This window comes from Natator depressus, chromosome 14 (genome assembly GCF_965152275.1).
Source record: "Natator depressus isolate rNatDep1 chromosome 14, rNatDep2.hap1, whole genome shotgun sequence".
Classification (NCBI taxonomy): domain Eukaryota; kingdom Metazoa; phylum Chordata; order Testudines; family Cheloniidae; genus Natator; species Natator depressus.
Window position 1 is genome coordinate 7,452,932 of NC_134247.1, and position 23,180 is coordinate 7,476,111.

At 37.3% G+C, this 23,180-nt stretch overlaps 1 protein-coding gene across 2 annotated transcripts in view; it reads left to right on the plus strand.

Moving 5' to 3' along the window:
* Positions 1–23,180, plus strand: part of PRKCA (protein kinase C alpha) — a 315,357-nt gene that overhangs the window by 93,178 nt on the left and 198,999 nt on the right. The gene's annotated exons all lie outside the window — the stretch shown is intronic.

Consider the following 23,180-nt stretch of genomic DNA (forward strand, 5'->3'; position numbering starts at 1 on the left):
ACACTTCATTTGTGCAAACACCCATACAGGGTTATGCAGGGTTTATTGCAGGTGAAGGGGGTATATTTATTAAAATACTTCAGAACATTGCCACCCCAACGGAAGCAATTGACGAAGGTCCGCAAGGCACTCTTCCCTATTTAAGCCCCACTTCAGTCTTCCAAGGAGGTATAGGTGGTTATATGTGAGCAGCCAAGTGGGGTCACTATCTCTGCATTCTGGAAGGAAACTTCATGAGGCCCTAATTAGGCGAGGAATGGACTGTTAGGGGAGGAGCCATTGGTTTGATGGTCATGAGGCTCCAGTGACCCAAAATTCTCCACCGAAGGGCTGGGCTAGGCTAGACTAGACAAGTGTCTGTAGCATCCTGCTGTTCTGTAGTTTCTCTTGCTCCTTCTCCCCATCCCTCCCCCTCTTCCTCCTCCTCCCGCCTTTTCCCTCTAAGAAACCCTTGCAGATTTCTTTGCACAAAGCTATTGTGACAGGAGAAATGAAGTGAGGGTTGAAACTACTGTGGAGCTATATGTAAAGTTTTATGCCTGTTATCCTTCACCAGGGACTCTTACTGATTTTTTCCCTATGGGCTTCGAATTGCATGCACAGTTTTAAGATTCTAATATGTGTATGGAAAGATTATAGAAGTTGTACGTAGGTTGTTTTTTGGGTGCATCAGAAGTGTGCATGCTAGTGTGTCGAAGTGCAAAAGTTTAATGCACATGGGGAGGCCAGCATCTGATAAACAGGCCCTTATTAGAGTATTATTATGAAGAGCTTGAAATTCCTCGTGTCAAGAGAATGGTTTGTTATTCCCTTGATTGGTTTGTCCTTTTGTGATTTTTTTCTGACTTGGTTATAATTAGAAAAATGAACAGATGGAATCTTGTATTTTTATTTTTCATTTTATTGCAGGCTAATAGAGTATTGGTACAGCAATGCATAGTTTTGTTAGATGATGGCCTATAATATCACTTTCGTGATTAGTGCAAGCATTTTAACAGCACAGTACATGCTATGTGCAGCCCATCAAATTAATATTAAAAACAGGGAAACATAAGTTGAGTTTAAAGTATATTTACATTGCAAATTTAGCTTCTAAGTAAAATATGGTTGCCCTAAAGCAAAAACTTGGATTTGTTAACTTGTGGAATATTATTCATTTAGACCTGACAAAAATGCCCTTATTAACATGAAGAAAGCTAGAAAGGGCAAGTGAAGACAGACTGAGGAAGCGGAAAGCATATTCGTGTTGGTGTTTCTTTGGCTCGGTGCCCTGATTCTTTTAATACTTAAATTCATGTAGTTACATATCAAATGTAAACATTAAATAACACACAACAAATGTCACAATAGCATTTACTTTGTGGAAATATATCTTTTTCCTTTTATGGAATCACGTGCTTTGTTCCTGTATTAAACAGATTTGCAAGGCATAAATATTCTGGGCTAGAGTGCTGATGAGCTAGTATTCATTACTTTGCTAGAATAAATTATTCTAGGTTAATATCAAAGGGTGTTCCAGAGTTTTGAAGGATACTTCTTGTTCATCAGTAAGTATTTTGCAAAGGATGTGTTTTTCTGACTCACCTGTTTTCCTTCATTCATGTTCGACTAATTAGACTGGAATTTAGTTCATCAAATGAAACCTATTTTGCATGATGTATTTAGTAGTGAGATATTTTAAAGGTCAGACTCTTCTGAATAGTTTATCAGCGCATGGGAGATTTCAAAAATACTAGAGTCTGACCTTTAAAATGCCCCACCACTGCATACAACATACAAAAGAGGTTTAATTAAGAGGGAAGTGGTGCGGGCCGCGGGATGTACTGGCCGCGGCTTCTCGCAGCCCCCATTGGCCTGGAGTGGTGAACTACGGCCAGTGGGAGCCGCGATCGGCCGAACCTGCGGATGTGGCAGGAAACAAACCGGCCCGGCCTGCCAGGGGATTACCCTGGCAGTCCATGTGCCGAAGGATGCCAATCCCTGGTGTACACAATGAGTGGCATCCCACAGCAGCAGGTAGGGTCCAAAGGGTTCCAAGGGTCCATAGTGTCTCTGTTTGGGAGGCTTTATGGACCTCTCCTTATCCCCTGGTGACATCATTTAGTGGGTTTACAACAGTAACATAATTCTTCACAGATCTGCAGTATCCCTTTAGTCTTTTCATCCCACACGGGAGCCTCACTCTCAGCCATCTTATTTGTATTTTTAGTTAAATAAAGTTGTTACTTCTGTGACTATGACTGTAACCTAATAGGTGTTGCAAGTAGCTTAGCTATGTTCCTTTAAGTACTTAGGAGCCATTGCTGTTCAAATCACCAACAGCTTGTTCAGTTTCTTTTTGGCCTTCCTTGTTTGCTTCTTGAAGTGAAATAAATGCTGCCTTTTTGGCTTTAATTTGTGGCTTGTTTTTTTCTGGAAAATAAATTTAATTTTATAAGAGATGTGGTCAGGTTTCTCAAACACATTTGGAAACGAGGAAGTAAACTAAAAATGGACTAAAAGTGCTTAATATTCAGATCTGGATTCTCAATATTTATATTTATGTCCATTAAAAACCATATTAAATTAAGGAAATATTTTGATTTACAGCTGTCAGTAATTAGTTAACATTTAAGCTTTTAGAAAACAAGCCATATAATTATTACCAAAAGATCACCTTCGTTTTCTAAAAATCCAAGCTTTATTATTGTTCTGGTCAGTTTTCAGAGTTCTCAACCATGAACTGATTTATGCAGTACCTTTTTAAATGTGGTGCAGCCTGTTGTAAATTGACCAAGTAGTTGATTTAATATATGCTGAAAGGTCTAGTATTCACATGTATCTTATGGCTCTTATGCTAAAGACAAATGTCTAAAAAGCTTATCAGGCATCTCACGATCACACAGTAATGGTTTAGACTTGGTTAGTGGCTATGCACTCTGTCTGCAGCAGAATCAGTGGCAGCAGCATTGTGAACTCTGTGGAGAACTACACTATCTGCCTTCTAACCAGGAGCTATAGCATGTGTGAGGATAGGAAAGAGTCATTCTAGTTGCTCTGCTAAGATTGGAAGCTTTAAGATTATGTTGGGGCTTTCTTTAAGATGACTGGTCTTGTCTACTTCAGTTCAGCCAGAGCTAGGAAAGAAGTCTGTTTATCCTGAAGGTGGGAGGAGGAAAAAGAATAGAACAGAAGAGATAAATATGTCTCTTTTAAAATGACTTGATCAGTAATTTGAGCATATCAAATGAAAGTATGGATGTCCCTTGTTAAATGTGTCATGAGTTACTGTGGTTTATTTTTAATAGTGTATAATAGGTTGTCCTAATGTGATGCCTTCATGTTACCGGAGGAGTGGGGCTATTTTCAGATAGAAATCTGGAGGAGAAAACCTTAAAATAATCTGAACAGTAGGACTGGAGCAGTGAAACTGCTCTGATCTGAAGCTTGTATACCTTAAACTGCTCTGTAAAATAGGGTTTAATGGCAATTTTGCTAATAAGAATGCATATTTGTCTTATTTCAGCAGAAAAAGAACATTAAGGCAGTTGTTATGTACACTGCTTTTCATCGAGGTGGGAAAGGGAGCGTTGGACTGTCCCTGGGTATATAGTCAATATAGGTAATTTCTGGTTGGCTTCTTGATTTTTAGTGGGCAAATACCCTTCCCCATTTGTAAACCAGTCTTGTGATTGTGGAAGGCATCTTGCAGCGGAACTCGTGCGATTCCACTGCATAAGAAGTGGACAGGATTCCGTGAGCTCTTGACATGACGATGTATGTGTGCTAAGTGTTGTTGGTAGACAGCTACCATGTTTCTGCCCAGTGTTGTTTGCACTCTGGTAATAGCAGTAGTAATAGTTTATAAGTAAAACAGCTCATCTAGACTGCACAGGGCACAGTAATACAAACAGAAACACTCAGCAGTTGTGGTTGCTACAAAATATATTGCCAGTTCTTCAGTCATCTTAAACATGCACACACTCACTGACTTGCAAATGAGGTAAGCAAATCAGTGGGAGTTTTGCCTATGCAAGCATTACTGGATATTGCCCACACTTTGTAAGTGACCTATATAAATGTGAGATGATAAAGGAATAAATAACAGATGTTAAAAGAATTGTTTAGGCCTGAAATTGTAAGTCGCTGTAAAAGTGAGTTTACCATTTTATTTAAACCTCTAGAAGAAAAATTTAATAACGTTTCACAGTAATAATGTAAGTAGCAGTATTTTGAAGTCCATCTTTGATGTTCAAAGGTGAGACATTGCAGTAATTGAGTACTCCCCATTTTCTTAGTCCATTCTCTTTCCTGTTAACAGTGTGGCAAGATAAAGATGGACTTTCTCAAAGTCATCTTATTTTCAAGGTAGGGCCATTGTTGGATTTACTATAATATGTGAAGAAATAGTTGCCGATGTTCCTCCTAATGTTTATTGGTTTGCACATATGTTAATGGGTACATTTGAAAGAGCAATGCTGCCTCCCTTTTCCTCCTCCGATGTATTGACTGAAGTACTACGCATCTACGAAATAGATGGTAGTTGCGGTGTTTTGTACTGTGGCTTCAAGAGCCCAGAGTAGCATAATTCTAAACTACAGTGAATTAAAATGAAAAAAAATTACACAAGATGTCTATTACTGTTGGTTGTATCCAGGATAATTTTTATGGCATTATATATTCTTGAAATAGCTAAATTAGCACCATCTTTGATGGATGACTTTTGGAGAATTATTACTTTAATAAGATAAAATGGGGCACCTCAAAGGAAAGCTATTAATAGGTTTTTGAAAGTACAGCTAGCATTTTGCATAGATACAGTAATCTCTATGTAAAAATTGAGTATGTAATTAATGAATAGATTGAAAAAGCCCTGAAGGTTGCATATCATATGTTTCAGAAACTGCTTTAATACTTAAAAAACCCTCATTTTATAATAACCATTACAAGCATTATGGGATGTACAGTTTAGCTTGTGAACAGAGTATGCTTCTTGTAGTGGAAGAGTACAGAGGAAGTCCTCGTTGTATCCCATAATGCTTTACACTGGGAAATGCAGTATATAAAGTCTTTTTAACTGTGTACTTTTTAAGTATATATACACACTGAAGCTGTTTTAAAGCAGTGGCTCTCAACCTTTCCAGACTACTGTACCCCTTTCACGAGTCTAATTTGTCTGGCGTACCCCCAAGTTTCACCGCAATTAAAAATGACTTGCTTCCAAAATCAGATATAAAAATACAAAGGTGACCCAGCACACACTTACTGAAAATTTGCTGACTTTCTCATTTTTACCATATAAAATACATCAATTGGAATATAACGATTGTACTTGCATTTCTGTGTATAGTATATAGAGTCGTATAAACAAGTCATTGTCTGTATGAAATTTTAGTTTGTCCTGACTTCTCTAGTCCTTTCCATGTAGCACAGTTGTAAAACTAGGCAAATATCTAGATGAGCTGATGTACCCCCTGGAATACCTTTGGGTACTCCCAGGGGTACATGTGCCCATGGTTGAGAACCACTGTTTTAAATCATGTGACTTTTATATATAAATATAAATAGGAGGGCAACTATATTTTGTTTACATTTTTACTCTTTTCATTCCTTTTTTTAACCGTCTTCTGGTTGATACTGTCTGCCGTGCCATCCATTGTGCTTGGTGCTCACTCCCTTTCCATGTACCACACGATCACCAACTTTTCCTAATACGTTTATACCGTCAAGACTTTCAGCAATTAACCCATTAAAAAGGAGGTGTACTCACTACTTTGAGAATGCACTGTCATTTGGTAATGCAATTATTACACCTCTTCCAACTATTAAAAAACAAAATAACTTTTTATTGTTCCAAAACTGTCGTCCTTTAACCTCTGGTCCTATACTTTACTACCTTGAACCACAATTTTATTTTTTCACCCCTTTTTGGACCCTCTTGATTTAGCATATTTTTGGAGGATATTTTAATGGTGTAATGTATAATAATGTGCATACACTCTCTCTCCTATATACAAGCTGCATTAACCTATTAGTTGTAGATATTGCAAAGCCAGGTTAAGGTCCATTCCCACCTCTTTTGGTGCAAAGGAATGAAATGGGATTTGCAAGAATTTGTGTAGGAGGGAGAAACTGAATGTCCAAACTGTCTGCATTAGCCTTTCACAGAAAGAAGAGATTGTTCTTCCTAGTAGTGGGCTTTGCCTGCATGGAAATAAGCTACATCTTTTATTCATTATATGTATCTTTGTTTTCACATAAAAGTAAATATAGTACTGTACCTCATTGTTATTTCTCTATCATTAATATGCCATACAAATAGACTGATGGAGGAAATTGTTAGTTTAAGATGACTCTTTCACTTCAAAATTTTGGATAAATATATAGAGCAAATACCGTCTCCCTCCCCTTCCTCCCCCCAATATAAAATTTCAGCCTATTTGAACTAGACAAAAGGGGAAATGGTGCAACAGAGGTAGATTTATGTGTTGCAGGATATGTGAAGTGATTGCCTGGTTGGCATGGTTTCAGAGATAAGATAGGAGGAGCAGCCTAATTTGTCAATATTGATTCCACATCTTTTTTTTGAATCATGAGTGCTTTTAAATGGAGAATTTGAATATATGAAATGTGCTGCTTTGCTTCCAGAATATACTGCAGGAAATTGAAATTAATTAATTGCACTTGGATATTTCAGAAAATGTCAAATTGCTTCACAAGTATCAATTAGATATCGCACAAAACCACTGTGGTAGAAAAATTGTAGCCATTTTGCAGATATCACATTGAGACTCAGAGGTAGTATGACCTTCCACTGTGTTTGTAGAGCAAGCCAGTTGTAGAGCTGAAAATAGCCAACAGGTCTATAACATATATGGCCTCTATCACCATACAATCTCAGTGCCTCTCAAACCTCTGTGAAGTAGGGAGATACTATGAATTTCATTTTATAGATGGGGAACTGAGAGACTCATTGACTTGCTCAAGGTCATGCATGAGGTCTCCCAGATCCCAAACTAGCATTCTAACCATTGGACCAATCTTCCATTTCACTTCTAGTCCTGTGCTCTTCCTCGTCCCTGCAACTCTCTTCCTCCTTTCCTTAATAGTGAGACAGTTTTAGTGAACACTGTATTTATTATTATTATTAAATTAGCTGCTAATAGTTGAATAGGTGTCATATGTATTAATTTCATTAATCTTTCAGGCATTGCAAGTATTTTCCTCATGTAAGATTGTAGTGCTGCATAATACATTGAAAATGGGGTTGTATTATCAGCAGTGCTGCTCTTGAGTGTTATCATTAAGTGTTTTTGTTTGGCTTTCAGTGGACTTTTTACTGATTAAATTATTCATTCTTTCAACTTTTTTTTTGTTAGGGTTTGAATATTGTGCAATACAAGAATGGAAACACAATACAGAGTAAATGCTTCTGAAAACTATTGTGTAGGAACCTAAATATGTGACAGAGGGCGAGGAGGCCAGATTGATATGAGATACAAGTCTAATAATGCAATGTAATTTAATGCTCCAGATAATTTCATAATATCTTTGTTCCAATAATACCTATGAAACATTGGAACCGATCTCATACATTGTAGCCGCAGAGGTGACACCAACACCGTATGCATCTCCTCCCCCCCTCCCCCCCCCCATAAGAGGTGTTGCTTCATGCTGTCAAACCCCCATATGCATGTTGAAGGATGCTACTTGCAGTACAAGCTCTTGCGGTTCAGTGACCCAATTAGTTGACCATGGTTGTATATAATTTTAGAAAAAGACAAGCAGGGGAGATGCGCGCATACATGCGCGCACACCCAAACCAACCCATAGCTACCTTGTCTGTTTTCGTCAAATAAATATGATTATATATTGCAGTATCTTTCTATAGATTGTCTTCCACTTTTAGTCAAAACCTTTTATCAGTATTTTGCTTTTAAAAAAAATCATTTGCTAGGATGGGAGGGAGCACAGTTTTTCTGCATTACTTGGGGTAGTGTGAGAATTATTGAAATGCCGATTTGTGTGACTATATCTGATTGATTTATAATTTTATTTTGCACTTCAGAAAATCTGTGTGTTTATAAAGGAAATTAACTCACATGAGATGGCCTGAACGAGGATGTAATGTGCCAGCTAATACAGAGCTTTAATGAAACTTAAATGGTGCATACGACTTTTGTGCGAGCCCCCTGAACTGTGGTGAATTTTGCCCTATATAAATAATCTTTTGTATTCTGTGTGACATAGCTCCAAAAGCAAGGTAGATGAGAAACAAGCCCAGATGTGCTGTAATATGTGTAGATTGAGATGATAATTCTACCTTGTGGAGTGCAGTGCATGTTGAATCACTCATCAAGCACTTTGGTCTGGGCCAAGGGTATAGTCTCCACGTGCTGTTTTGGACTATGACTTGAAAATCATAAAATAAAAGTTAGTGAGAGAGATGAGACCTTGGCTAGAAAACTGGTAGAAACTGAGTAAAACAAGCACCTAGAAAGGTGATTGAGAAAAGAGACAGATTATTGAAGCTGTGAAGGCATGTAGACTTTCTGGAAGAACACCCTGCAGAAAAGATGTGATATCAGGGTATGAAAGAAATACTTAACAAGAAGACAGGTACAAGTAATGAACCTTCTGAGGTTGTATGTTGCAAAAGACAAACTTAAAACTGACAATGTGTTGGTTAGTTATTAGAGAGCTACGGATTGAAAGGACCTACGCAAGTGTCCTAACCCATATTAATGTATATTTTCACTTCTGGTGACTTTAGAAGTTTTAAAAGCTTCCCTCTGTTTCTTTTCTCTAATTCTTAAACTGTACTTTGTATTCAAATGGAAGTTTCATTTGGCTGTTAATAGTTAAAGATTTCTCAGTAACGTGGCATAAATATTTGTTGACTATTTGATAGTATAGTCACATATAATTAGTATGGTGTACTGTGGTGTTTAAATAATCTTTCCTACTTCTTATGTTCATCATACTACATATCTCAAACCCTTAGATACTGAGTTTTTGCAATAAGCACCAACTGAATTCTGATATTTGACTTCCAGGAATTGGATGTGCAATGTTGGGAAATGACTAAATTGTGATTACTGTGTCTTATTTCTGTTTGAAACTGTTCCCAGTCTCTGTGACCTTTGATGTAGATTCAGGACACAAACATAATCTTGTTGTTAGCTGGTATGATACTGACGAGATGATGGAAAACAGACGATGCAAGGAATCGAGGGAAGAATTATTTGTGATTTCCTTGAGAAAGAAGTGTTAAACCTTCTCTAGCACATCAATCATAAGCTGCTTTTCTTTGCTTTCATGGCCTATTATCTCTGTTCCCTACAGAAATATCAACTCCTGCCTTCAATCAGCCAATCATGACAGCTTCCAAAGCTCACATATTACCTTTTCAGACAAGCAACTTTGTGCTTTCTCCCATGCTGTCCCTCACTTGGGAGGGGCACACTGAAACATCTGCAGAACTACCTTGTTATCTTCCTGCAAATGCCTCCTTAAAGTCTGTCTTGCCTTGATGCCCACAGTAAACTTGATATGTGTTGGGATGCTGATGTTCTGAAACCATTTCCTAGCATGCTGACTGTATTGATTCATTGTTTCCTTGTAATCAGTGGTTTAGGGCATGGACCATCTTTTTGTTCTGTGTTTGTACAGTACCTAGCACAAGGGGATCCTGTAAATGACATGAGCTCCTAGGCATTATGGTTATATAAGGAAATATGGTAAAATGCCACCTGGTATTTTAGAATTGTATTCTTTAGCCAGAGACATAGCTCCTGGCATTTGAGGGCTAATACTACCCATCTAGTAATTCGAGGAATTAGTTTTTTTTCAGTACTTTAATGTAATGTCTTATATCATGCCTAATACTTTCAGACCAAATGAAGACAGATTTGTAAGTCAAGTCAGGATTGAATGGTTTCATCTGACACTGAAGGATAGTAACAGGTTTCAGAGTAACAGCCGTGTTAGTCTGTATTCGCAAAAAGAAAAGGAGTACTTGTGGCACCTTAGAGACTAACCAATTTATTTGAGCATGAGCTTTCGTGAGCTACAGCTCACTTGATGAAGTGAGCTGTAGCTCACGAAAGCTCATGCTCAAATAAATTGGTTAGTCTCTAAGGTGCCACAAGTACTCCTTTTCTTTTTTTGAAGGATAGTAGTTACTAGTGAGGTGATTGGGGTTAAGAGAGAAGTATGTGATAGATTATTGTAAAAATAGTCTGATAGTTTGCACACAAAACTATATCCGAGACAATGAGGAGATAAATGTTGATGTTAGTCTGACCAGACCAAGAAGGTGGGTGAAAGATCAGTTGCATTCTGATTGATTCATAGAACGGTTTTTCCCCTTCAATTTTGAAGCTACGTCTGCCGCTCATTAGGTGATAAATTCATCAATTGCTTGGTGTGGTGCAGAAAATATGAGATTAAGTCAAGTAGTTGGCAGTATGTGCACCTTGGGGAAGTTTTGTGGCTTCTATGCAACATGAAAATGATGCAGGGCTCTAAATTCTTCGTTCTTCTGACTTAAGGAGAGAGAGTGGTGTGCCCTTATTCCATGTTTGTAATAACTTTTCAACACAGTTCAGAAATGACTCCTGTCTTGTTTTATTCCACAAAAGATAGCATAAACAAACAGTGTAACTTCTAGTTTTGTGCTCTGTTGCCTCTCCCCACTGCTCTGTCAGACTTGTTCCACCTGTTCCTGTGAAAACAACAGTTTTCAAAGCTGCTAAATAGGCAGAACTACGTAAACAAACATAGCTGTATTGCCAGCATTATGAAAGTCAGGTAGTTTGTTAACATCATACCATTTGTGAGGATAGCTTTGAGGCTAGTGGAAATATGGCTAGGGTTTAAAAAAATGCTTAGGAGTCACAAATGTACAGCTACTGTGGGGAGAACTGTCTGAGGTCACTGTTGTGGAAAAGGTCCAAGATGACTTCAAAAAGCACACTGGTTTGCACCCTGTCTGCACAGACATATGAGACCATTGGGTTGGGCCTCTTTAGGAAATGCCTCCTTTATAGAATGCTGTCTCCCAAGCTTGAGGTTGCACATTAAAGGTAATTGAATAAAGATATTGTTTTCAACATGCTGTGGTACCAGCAGTACTCTCAAACTTTGCCTGGCTTGTATTGGAAAGTGCCGGTTGGCATTTTTTCTAAGGTGGTAAGTGTGTTTGTCTCTTTGATTTAAAAAAAAAAAAAAAAAGAGCTTGTAAACTTTTTCTATACTGTAAGATATATTATTTTTACCCAATATTACAGTTACTTTGTGTATGTTGTACACAAACTGTCATACTGACGAGTATCAGACCTCTTGGGATGTGTGGATAAATGATTTGCAGATGAGTGGAGTTTGACAATAAGCATTTTCCTTTCCCAGATCATCTGAAAGAGCAGATTGCTTCTGTATTTATTACTGTAATATTACAATTTTTTCGTCCTCACTGTCAGTACCATACATTAAACTTACCAGGAACAATATTTTTGACCACACAACTCTCAGCAGACAGCATACTATGAGGATCAGATAAAAACCCTCACGTATCACATACTTTAGAATACAGGTTTAAATTTGTGGCAATATTTTGTAGCTTTAAGTGACTGTTGATTACAGCATTACAACATGATTTTTTAAAACAGCAATATGTTTTTCAAAGCAGTTGGCTAAAGTCAGAATTAATGAGGTATAAGTGCTAAATGTGGCTCAACCTCCCTACCATGAATCTCCAGTCAGGACCTACTTCCAATTATCTTTTTTGGAGGATTTTGAGGAAAGGAGGAAGTGGTGGTGATTTGTATTTTATCTGTATCTTGCTGGCCTGTGTTTGGGAATAGGTTGAATAATATTACAGTTGAACATTTTGGTAATTGAAACTATAACTAATGTAAAGACATTGAGATTGTAGGTGAATGCTTACTTAGTGTTTATAAATAAATCATATTATTAAACTAACATGTTGACGTTATAGTACTAAGGTAATACAGTGTTGGGCACTATAGCAAGCCCAGAGATAGGATGAATAATTGAGGGTGATTCATCCTCATAAATCCACATATAGACTGGAGATTTACTATAGGATGTGTTTGCGAGATGGGCCATTATACCTCTTAGTACATTCTTCCTGGTTTTCCCAGTCTGTATGTGGGACTTTGTGCTCTCTGCAGCTTTGCTGGGAGCAGACAGGCTTGTGGATGCAAAATTCCAGTGGAGCCCTAGATTCACATGGATTACATGCAGTTTCCCAGAGCCTTTTGTGTTTTTATTTTCCTCCCATGGTTTGTGAGTGAAGCATATTACTGCAGTGACTCTAGGATGGAGAAAGAGGGAGGACTAGATCCTTAGCAGGTGTAAATGGGCATAGCTCTATTGACTTAAATTGACTCAGCTATTTAGCTGAGAATCTGGCTCAATGTGCCTTGGTCCTAGTCACAAGAGGCAGAAATCTCTACTTATGAACTCTCCTGCAGGTAGTGCGCAAGACACAGATTGGTTTCCAGCTGTTTGCCTCTTATAGCCTGGAACTATGAGAGGATCCTATCACTGCAGCGCCTCAAGGAAAAGCGTTTTCTCAAAACAAAGGGAGTATTTCTTTCTTCTCTCTGGGCTGTCCCACAAATCTTTAGGATCCATGATTCTATTAGGTATTCTAAGCCAGACTTCTCCAAAGTAAAACTTTAGAATTTGGATTATTTTTTCTTCAGAAATGGTCAAGCCTCTGTAACAGAAGGTCTGTCTACCTGCCTCCAGCTTCAGAGTCGGAGGGAAAAAGCAAGCTCTTCAAAAGCAAGAGGGGGTTAAGCCCCTGGCAGTAACTCAGGGCTACAAAGGCTTTGCTGTTTGTATACTTTGTATACGACCAAGACTTTGCCATTATAGCTATATCAGCAAAGTCCACTACTGGAAATGCAGCAAAAGAATTTCTTTTGCCGTTATAGTTAAATTACCTCCACAAATGACATAAGCTACGCTGGCAAAAACACTGTTTTATCAGCGTAAGCTGCATCTATATGGTGGGTTGGTTTTTTTTGCCAACATATGTTGGTTACGTGTGCAATTTTTTCCAGACTCCTAACCAACATAGCTATGTTGGTAAAACTTTGTAGTGTAAGACCTGCCCGACTTTTGTTTTTGCCGGTAGGTGCTTTCTGTCTTCAGGTTTTCCAGTGTGCCATGTACTCGTGGCTCATGTGTGCTGACCACCTCCTTTTTGTTTTAGTGCTTGAGCTCTGGAGCACCCACAGAGTTGCCGCCTATGAGCTGGAAACTGACTGTTGAGTTTGTAGAATGTTCTGATATTCCCTATTAGCAGGGCAGTAAATACTACAGCATTTGCTTAAAATAAAATGGCTAAAATGCATGTGTCAGTGAATACAAAGTGCAAAACCATAAAATGGGTCATTTTGATTGGCAGAAATGGGACTCTGGAAATCCATTGAATTGCAGCCATGTGTTAAACTAAAATTGCACCAGTATTAAAAATAATTCTTTCCATTTTTAAACCCAAGATCATTAAATGACATTTCAGCAGAAAATATCTTGTTTCTGAAAGCATATTGACAATTATTTTTGCAGCATTGCCAGCCCAGCATGTGCTACGATGTGCTATTTTAAAGCTCTCTTATAATATATATAATTCAACATGCCCAAAATATTATCAAAAACCAAAACTTTGTATTTCAAATACTATTGGAAGAAATAGGTTAACAGTGACTCTCACTGATGTTTTGGGGGAAAGGTAGCATGGTCTGGAAACATAACCACAAGCACTGGAGTCATACTGGTAATCCTCCAAAATACCTGAGTAATTTTCCTCTTTTATTATTTAGTGTCAAACCCTACAGGAATCAATCTGACTCTGGCTACTGTACACCATTTATGTCAGCTCTTGTCTACTTACCCTATTGGTAAAATGTATAACAACAGATTTCCTTGGCAGTTCTTTCTAAAGCACTGACATAGCCTTCACTACAAAGAGAATGATGAACACAATGTGACTGTCCTGTGACTTCTTAACAGCTGTAATAAGCAATGTGGAACCACTAACACATTTTCAAAATTGTATAACAGGTGAATGTCAGTGCTGCTTTTCATCCTTCTCCTAAAAAATATCCCTAGAAATCTCATGCATTTGAGGCTTTGATTTTGCATATTGGAACGAATTAGGTACTCCTTTTTCCTAGAAAATTACCCAGACGTATATTGAGTTATTTGGTAAAATAAATGAATTACGATGTGTTTAAAACCTTTTTCATATAGATGTCCAAGTATTGAGAAATGACAAAAGTTTGCTTTGAAAATTAAAATGCTAAACTTCAGATTTTATATGCAGAAACTACTGATATTAACATTTTTTCACTGACATGTAACACGTGCTTGAAGGCATAATGCTGCACAAGAGGTTTTTTTAGTTTCTACCGATTAAATGAAGAATATGGTGTATAAATAATCAAGAACTGAGAAAAGTACTGAATCTCTTCAATTAGTCATTAGTCAATAAGAAACCAAACTGTGTACAGGTGTTTGATGCAATAGAAATACCATGCGAGATTAATGAAAACATCCAAACTGAAAAACCACTATTAAATTGATTAGATTGGATAGTAGAACCTTAAAGAATTATAGGTGTTAAATTATCTTAACTGTTACTGGAATTACTGAAAATAATGTACATTGTTTGAAATCTTAGATAAAAATATATTAGGTTTTTTGTGAAATAATAAAGAGCAGAATGAATCAGGAAATATTGACATCAGAATCTTTCACTCCTTTTTCAAATGTGGACCAAAGGCCCTCACAGCTGAGATTGGTATTTTTTTACAATTTATTTTTAATTCACAAATTTCTGATTCAAAACCACAGTATGACCCCACCCAAAAAATGAACCTCTCCTGAGAGACACAAGTTTTATTATTTTCCGTATGCCATTACCCTAAAAATGTAGCACTTGCAGAGGAAATTGGTACCCTACTGTATTAAACTATTGTTCGAAGAAAACAAAATACTCTGTTTTATTCTTGTTAGCAAAACTTCTGTGAAAGCACATTAACATTCCCACGTGATTTCTTAAGATTGTAGTGAATAGGGAAACTTGATTTACTACTACAGGATTTGAGTATCGAATACTACAGTTGTTATGCTAACAATTCTGTGGTAATGCAAGATTTCATTATTAGTCAGTGGAAAATAAATATTTGGAAGTTGGGCTTAAAAAAATGCAGGTCCTACCACGTATCCCTAAAGGAGTTTCTCCTGTGGGTTCATCTGATAAGATTTGTATCTTCTGTGGTCTCACTTTACACTTGGCAGTGGTGAGAAATACACAGTACCCAGTGTATTACAAATGAGGGGAGAAAGGTAGACCGGCAGATGCTTCCAACTAATGAAAGATCAGCTCATTATCTACTTAATAAAGTAGAGCATGTAGCTTTCATTCTTGGAGGGGAGGAAGCAAGTAAACTTGTTTTGATTCTGTAGTCCTCAAAGCCAACCCACTCTTCTAAGTATTATAATAACATAATTTTTTTTCTGCTACAGAAGAAAATTTTTTCCCATTGTATGAGTTATGTAGGAGTTTCATATCTTGCAAACTAGTTTATTGAGGTGTTCATGGTACATGTAATGATTAACCAGAAGGCTGAAGGTGAACATGAACTGTGCTTTTGGAATGAGGTGGTCTTAGATATGTTTTCTGCAGCAGTAAGATGACTGGCAGTCTTTGTATTCTAAACTATATGTTACAGGGCCAGCTACACTGTTGGCATATGACAAATAATGTAAAGATTTAGCCAATACATATGTTACCCAGTGAGTTAAATTGTTGGGATCTGAGCATATCCAGCTTCTTTGATTATCCAGAGGCATATTCCGGCAGCAGCTGGCAGATCTGAATGAAGCGAAGTTTTGGTTTCAGCTGACAAAGGTCAGAAGCATAAACAGTTCTCATGCTCAAGGACTAATACTGGAGGGGTGTAGGATTGCTGTAAGCTTGGGATAGATATTAATGAACAGTTTAAGGTGCTATTAAAAAGCTAGGTGCAACCCAAGACCAAATGAACTGTTGCGAAAGTCAGAAAAGGCTACGCATGTAATATCAGTCTGATTAAGATGCGCAAGACACAAAACTCTATCTGATAACATTTGAAGTATTAAAGTGTAAAGAAACATGCATGATATAAATTTGCAGGAGTCTTGATTAAAATATTAGTGATAAATGAAGGTAGTTTGCACAACTAAAGTAGCATCTGAGGGAAGAAAAGATGTAAAGGAATATTGAGTAAAAAATATTAGGGAACTTGAGATAAGAACAAATGGCTATGGCTGCTTTGGACAGTAATAATAACCAAACATTCAGAAAGTCTTAAAATGTGTAGTCTTATTTCATGCCATCCCTTGCTAGACCTTCTCTAACTTATTTATCGAATCACATGCCAGATAAATACTTTGTAATTTGTTGAAGTATAATAAAAGTCAAAATAACAAGTTATGTTATGGTAGTTATTACTTTTAAATAACACAATATACCAAAGCATTAAAAATATTCAGTATTTGTCTTCCATCACGTACTGATGTTATGTCTTCGCCTTTCTTATGCCACTGTTTCACGTGGTCTCTGTTAAGGGAAACATGCATTACATAGACTTGAGATTTATCTTTCGGGGAACTTATTCTTTTGTATTGCTTTTGAAGAGGGGAGTTTTAATAGTGAATTAGAATTATTCTGCACTTATATCTTTCTTTGAGAATCAAAAAGAGGCTGAAAATATAATAGTTAATATATAATGATACTCATGTTTACTTTGAAACTAATTATTTCTCATCATTTTTTTGTTCATTATTTTAACTCTGTCCCTATTTTCATAGACTTATAACTCTAATTAGTTTAAAGAAAAGGAGTACTTGAGGCACCTTAGAGACTAACAAATTTATTTGAGCATAAGCTTTCGTGAGCTACAGCTCACTTCATCGGATGCATTCAGTATTTTCCACTGAATGCATCCGATGAAGTGAGCTGTAGCTCACGAAAGCTTATGCTCAAATAAATTTGTTAGTCTCTAAGGTGCCGCAAGTCCTCCTTTTCTTTTTGCGAATACAGACTAACACGGCTGCTACTCTGAAACCTCTAATTAGTTTCACACTGAAACCTTTCTTTTCAAGAATGAGGGCCATATGTTACCATTATAGAAAATGTTTTTTGTTTCCAGATTAATCAGTGGTTTCAGAAGTTAGTTTTATGTTCCATATGATTTTAATACTAGTACCCTAAGCGCGAACTCACAAATTATTCATAAAGAAGTTAAAGTTATCGATGTGTACTACTTACGTAACAGTTTCACTTGTAACAGTAGTTTTGGGTTCAAGGATTGGAGGCATTAATTATTGAATTCGCGCAGGGTTGAAGTGGGATTTAAGTTGGGGGTGTGTGTGTGTGTACATACACACTTTTTTGCTTCCACACAGCAACAAAATTCACATTTTTATTTTGGAATTGTGCATTAAGAGGTGGTTCTATTCTAATTTTCAGTGATCAGTCTGAGAAATAAAACATTTCTTGTTTGAAAGTATTGAATATTTTGCTTGCAGTGATGCTGATTGCTTTTTTTCCTGCTTACAAAGATAATATGTAAGCAGGACACAGGGAGAGAGTTGTGCATCATTTCCATAATGACTTGTTCCATAATGACTTGTTAACTCAGTACACATCTGATAAAATCAAATTAATTAGTCTATTATGATTACTCAGCTGTTAGTTCAGGTAATCCTAAACACAGGCTACTGTGCTACACCTGGAAACTAACTTAAATGAGTAGTCTTAATATAAGATTACTATACATTTTTGAAAGAGAATGTACTTAAACCTTTCAAATAAAGGTATTTATGGGAGTGTTTGTCTGATAGTTGATTTTACTTATGTGCACTACACTTTATTATGATGGCCTCTTTCTATGTTGCTTATTGATGTCTTTACTAATAGTTTTCCAAGTACAGTGCACTTCGCTTAAGTGCATTAAAGGTAACATCTTGATATTCTTACTCACTGCTTCTTCAGTTCTTACTTGTGCAAACTTCAATGGGAGTTTTCTATTTGTGTGTGTGTGTGGGGGGGTGAGTGAGTGACAGAGCGAGAGTGAAAGAGAGCTCTCACCCCTGTGCTAGATTAATATCACTGAAACCGAAAATCTTTAAATGCTGGATAGAATGTGCCATGGCAATAAAAGATATTCTTCCTACATTGCCCCAACGCTGTCAGCCATAATGGAGAGTTTATCACATAGACGGGAGAGTATCAGATCAATACAATATAATTCCTTCGTGGTAAGGTAGAGGCTGTCCACTAAGAACTAGAATGAGGCTACAAATACTTCATAAAAACCACTTAATAGCTAATGTGCCTAATGGATCCTTTGTAAATATGTGGAACACCTGTACAATTTGGATTCAATCCAATTCCTCCTTATATTTGGCTGATGATTCTTCCTGCATATTTTCCTGGATCATTCCACTTTGTGTTGTTTCCTATTTGCTTATTCATCATGTTCTGGAGTGTCACTGATAGATTATGTTGCTGATCCATAAGCTGCTTGAGTTGTTGCCTGAGAGATGATCAGCAGTCATTGAGAAGACTACTAAGCCACTCTATTAGTCAACAAACTACAGCTTTTCTTGAAGGCAATCCTCAAGACCCTAAAATAGGGTTTCCTATAAGAAGCCATCCGTTGTGATGGGGATCCTTTCGGACAGTGGTGACAATTTACTCTTTGGACAAAAGAAGAATCGGTCCATCCATTTTGGATGCTTTATAGAGGAATTAGTTACTTTAGAGAGAGCTTGTAAACACAGCATAAAAAAAAAACTTCAGTGGATTTAGCAGATGTTATGAGATATAACACAAAGAGGGAGTGCATCTTAAATGTTAAGATACGTGGGCTAAAAAGCTCAGTTTTACAAGGGACGTTGGCGAGACCATTTCTCATACGATTTTTTTTTTATTTAGCCTGTTATTTACTGAGAGGAAGCTGTTTTTGGCATTTTTAATAAAAAATTAAAAAGATCGGTGGTGTATCATGGACTAGTTTATTGCTCCTGACATACTATTTATCCACTAAGTATACAAGCCGTATTTGCTGGTGATACGATGAACATATTGATTTGCTTTCAAGAGAATGTCTGGCTTGTCTGCTAGATACTTTGTAAAGGTGTCAGGTTAGTGCTCATCCATATAATGCGTCTTGAAGCTGTATGGGACATCCAGGGTTGCACCTCATCATGCAGTCTGCTTGGTTTTCTTGGAAGGAGAAAGTAATGTCAGCGGGTCTTACTCAGAAGGGACATGGTGTAACTTACATTTTCAGGATCGCTCAGTGTGTAAATTGCACCAGTTTACCACCACCTTCAAAGCTATTGTGGCAGTGTTGCTCAAAAAGCCATTAACACAACTCAAATCTAGTGAGCCTGTAAGAAACCTGAGAAACCTGCCCTTTACCCTTGCTGCAGTTAACTAAATGTCCACACTTGTTCCTGTAGAATCAAAGAAATTAAAATATCCTATTACACATACAACAAATTTGAAAGAGAAGAATCAGGGAAGCATTATGTCATGTCACAGGCAATATAAAACAGTATTTCTTAACACATTCGAAAGGCTTAACAGTAATAATTAATACATGTAAATGCGAATGCCCAAATAAAATAGATTTATAAAATAGATGCAAATGTCCTGAACATGATAAAGATCTTAGAGAAGGATAAAGAAACTAACACAAATATCTGGCAACATATGTGATGATTTCGTAACAATAACTCAAGTTGTTTAGAGGTAGAGTTGGGGATAAGTAGTGTAGGATCTCAGGTTGGCAGGAAAGCATTACATAGCCAAATCAGTTCCCTTCCAGGGATAGTGTGGTTCCAGAGAAACAATTAGTTAAAGATTGCGCAATCTTTTTGATGTAGGTGTTCTTGCAACATCTTCAAAGGTAGGTGACAATTGCTACAGAAGTAGTCAGTTGTCAAAGCAGACAAAAAATCTGATTCTTTTTTTGACTATAATGAAAGATGTGAAGAAACTACCCTCCCACATAACTGCTCATGCAAGCCTAAATCAAGCTTTTGTCTTCACTAGAGAGGGAAGTTGGAAGTCAAAAATATCTTTGGATCCTAAAATGTGCCTCAGCTGTGAGTAATATTAATGGCAATTGCTAGTCAGTGATCTTTCAATAAGTGAAACAAACTACCCAAATGGTAATTGCAGGATTCATTGGGATTTAGACAGATTAGCAGACTAGGACAAGTGGACAGTATTCATTGAGCTAGTACCTCAGCTGGTGTAAAATCAGCCTAGCTCAGCTGAAGTCAGTGGAGCAATGCCAGTTTACACCAGCTGAAGATCATGCCCAAAGTATCTAACTGTGCCATGCAGGAAATGGAAACAGTAGAAACAATTACTGCATAGAATGATGCTATGTGGAAAAACTAGCTGGTGAAAGACTGAAGTGTGCTTAGTGAGAGCTTTTTTGAAGTCAGACAGTGTAAGGCTGTAAATAAGTCTCTAGTAGGGAACTATGATACAACAGTGCAGTCGAGAACTATAAATTGAAATTAATGGCACCTTAAAGACTAACAAATTTATTTGGGCATAAGCTTTGTTAGTCTTTAAGGTGCCACCGGTTTCCTCATTGTTTTCGTGGATACAGACTAACACAGCTACCCCTCTAATACTTCTTTTAAGACTTGTTTTAAGATTTTTAAGGTAAGGAGATTAAAAATGCAGAAAACAAATCTTGATTGCTATGTATATTTAGCATTATAATAAATTATTATTGAAGTATTTCACTTTGATCTGCTTGCACATTGAAAGTAATATGCTTTATTTTAAGGCTACTGTACTGAAATATAGAAATGATCTTTCTTTGCTGGAACTTAAAATTGAGAAAGCGATAGATTCCTAATGTAGTGAAAAAAAGCAGAATGTAAAGAGGAAAAGTTTTTTGTGGAAGGCATTCAGACACCATAGTGATGGGAAACCTTATAAAAACCTAGATAGAAGAAGTGTGAGAAACTTGCTTTATAGATGGTGCTTTATTCAGATCCATAAAATGGTTTGGGTTATGAATGTGAAATATCCAGAGTGTTCATGCTTGCTTAGAACTTATTATATGTACCACATTTTAATAAAATGATGTTGGTTTCATTTTGAACATTACAGTAGAACTTTTAAAAATAATAATAATTCAGTCCAAATAACTGTTTCTCAAGTTCACTGTTCTTTATTTTATTTTAATTTTTTTTTGTATCAGCACTTGTGGAGGGCATATGATCTCTGTTGTGTGACAGGTTATAAGATGGTAAAGGGAAAGTTAATTCTAGTTTAGTCATCGTAGCCATCCATGTTGTGACCGTAGGTTGATTCCTCTCACCTCTCATCCACTGGCTTCATATGGTTTGAGAACATTGTTCTAGAACTCTCTTAATTTGTGCATAATTATTCACTTGAGTTTTAGTTCATGGTGTGTTAGGTCTGCCTGGCTCCATACTAAGATACTAATTATATATCTACATAAATATCAGTGATTTACGTTGATTACACAGTTGGTGGGAGTTAATATTATGTACCTCTTCATAAATTCTTAGGTCTGTCCACAAGATTACCCTTGTGAAGTACAATATTGGAAAGCTTTTCAAAGGTGTGGAGTTAGCATTCTCATGGACTTGTAGGAAACTGAAAATCCAAGCCTTTTGTGTGTGCCTAAATATGGATTTAGGAGCCTAAAATCCAGGCATAACATTTTAAAAACTGTTTTGCTAAATTACTTGATAGAAGAACCTATGAAATACTGAGAGATGCAGTTGAGGTTGTAGAAAGTTTATATTTTCACCTAAATTTGGATTAATGCTCTGCTGCCTGTCTTTCTTTTTATCCTTATTCTGTTTCTTGTACAGTATGGGTACACTTTATCTACACTGGGAAAATGAATAGTATTTTAAAATGTTAACTAGCAGGTTAATTAAAATATGTTAATTAAACATGTTAATCACCTAGTATAGAAAAACTGTTATATTTAATGATATAGCTATGATCAGCCAATGCATTTTTAATGCGACTCATATATTGAAAAAGGTTTTAAAAAAAAAAAAACCTGTCAACCATCCCTTTCGAACCACTTTGGAAATGACCACACCGCACTGTATCTTAAGTGGCGGGCTCGTTGTCCGGCTTGCTGGCGGGGGAGGGGAGATAGCACTTTAGGGGCAAGGGTGCGGGAGAGGCTCAGAAGTTGCTGTGAAAGGGGGAGTTGGTCAGCGTGGTGACGCTGACGCATTCCCCGGGATCAGAAAAGCTGGGGAGTCGAAAAGGGTCAAACACGTCAGGAGAAACCCTTTCCCCTGTGTCAGGCACCCATCGTCCCGCTCTTTGAGGTGGCAAAATACAAGGTTTGGTCAGGACGTGCTGTGGGCATCATGCTAGTCGCTCCTCTGGAAAGGAATTTTTCCCTCACCGCCAGATTGGCCTAGGTGGAGTGGGAATTTTTCGCCTTCCATGCAGCAAGTTCAGGGAGGGCTTTGTTACGGTGAGTAGGGAAGGGAATTAGGCTATGATGTCACAGCTCATTATGTCAGTGTGGGGCGGATGTCCAGTGCAGATACTCATTAGGGAAGATGTACAGTCACCAGATAAATGGCTTGGTAAAGGGCTTAAAAAGGAGGTGTTGGTTAAAGGAGCGGAACAGGGTGGGGTGGGGAAAGGGGTTTGGTGCTCCTATGACTGGTACAGCAGGGAGCCAAGCCCCCTTACTTATAGCCCACCTTAACCTTAGTTCGAGGGGTGGCAATGGTAAGGATCCGGCAATGGGGTGGCTGGGGGACCTGGATGGAAAAAGAGGGGGGCTGATGGAAGCCTGCCATTGAGATATTCAATGAATATGGAGCTACCTACGCTGTACACTTTTATCTGCCGACATCTAATAATAAAGTTGTGGCCTGATTAAACCCATAAAATGAGTCAAAATTAGTTATTCTAAGTGGATGGTGTGGAATTTTATTTTGAGACTCTAATCACCAATTTTATATTCTTGTTCCTCTAAAAAAAAAATAATTACAAAGTATATGAAACAAAATATGTTAAATATTTATCAATAAAATGTCTTATTAGCTTAGTGTCAACAACAACCCCTTAGACC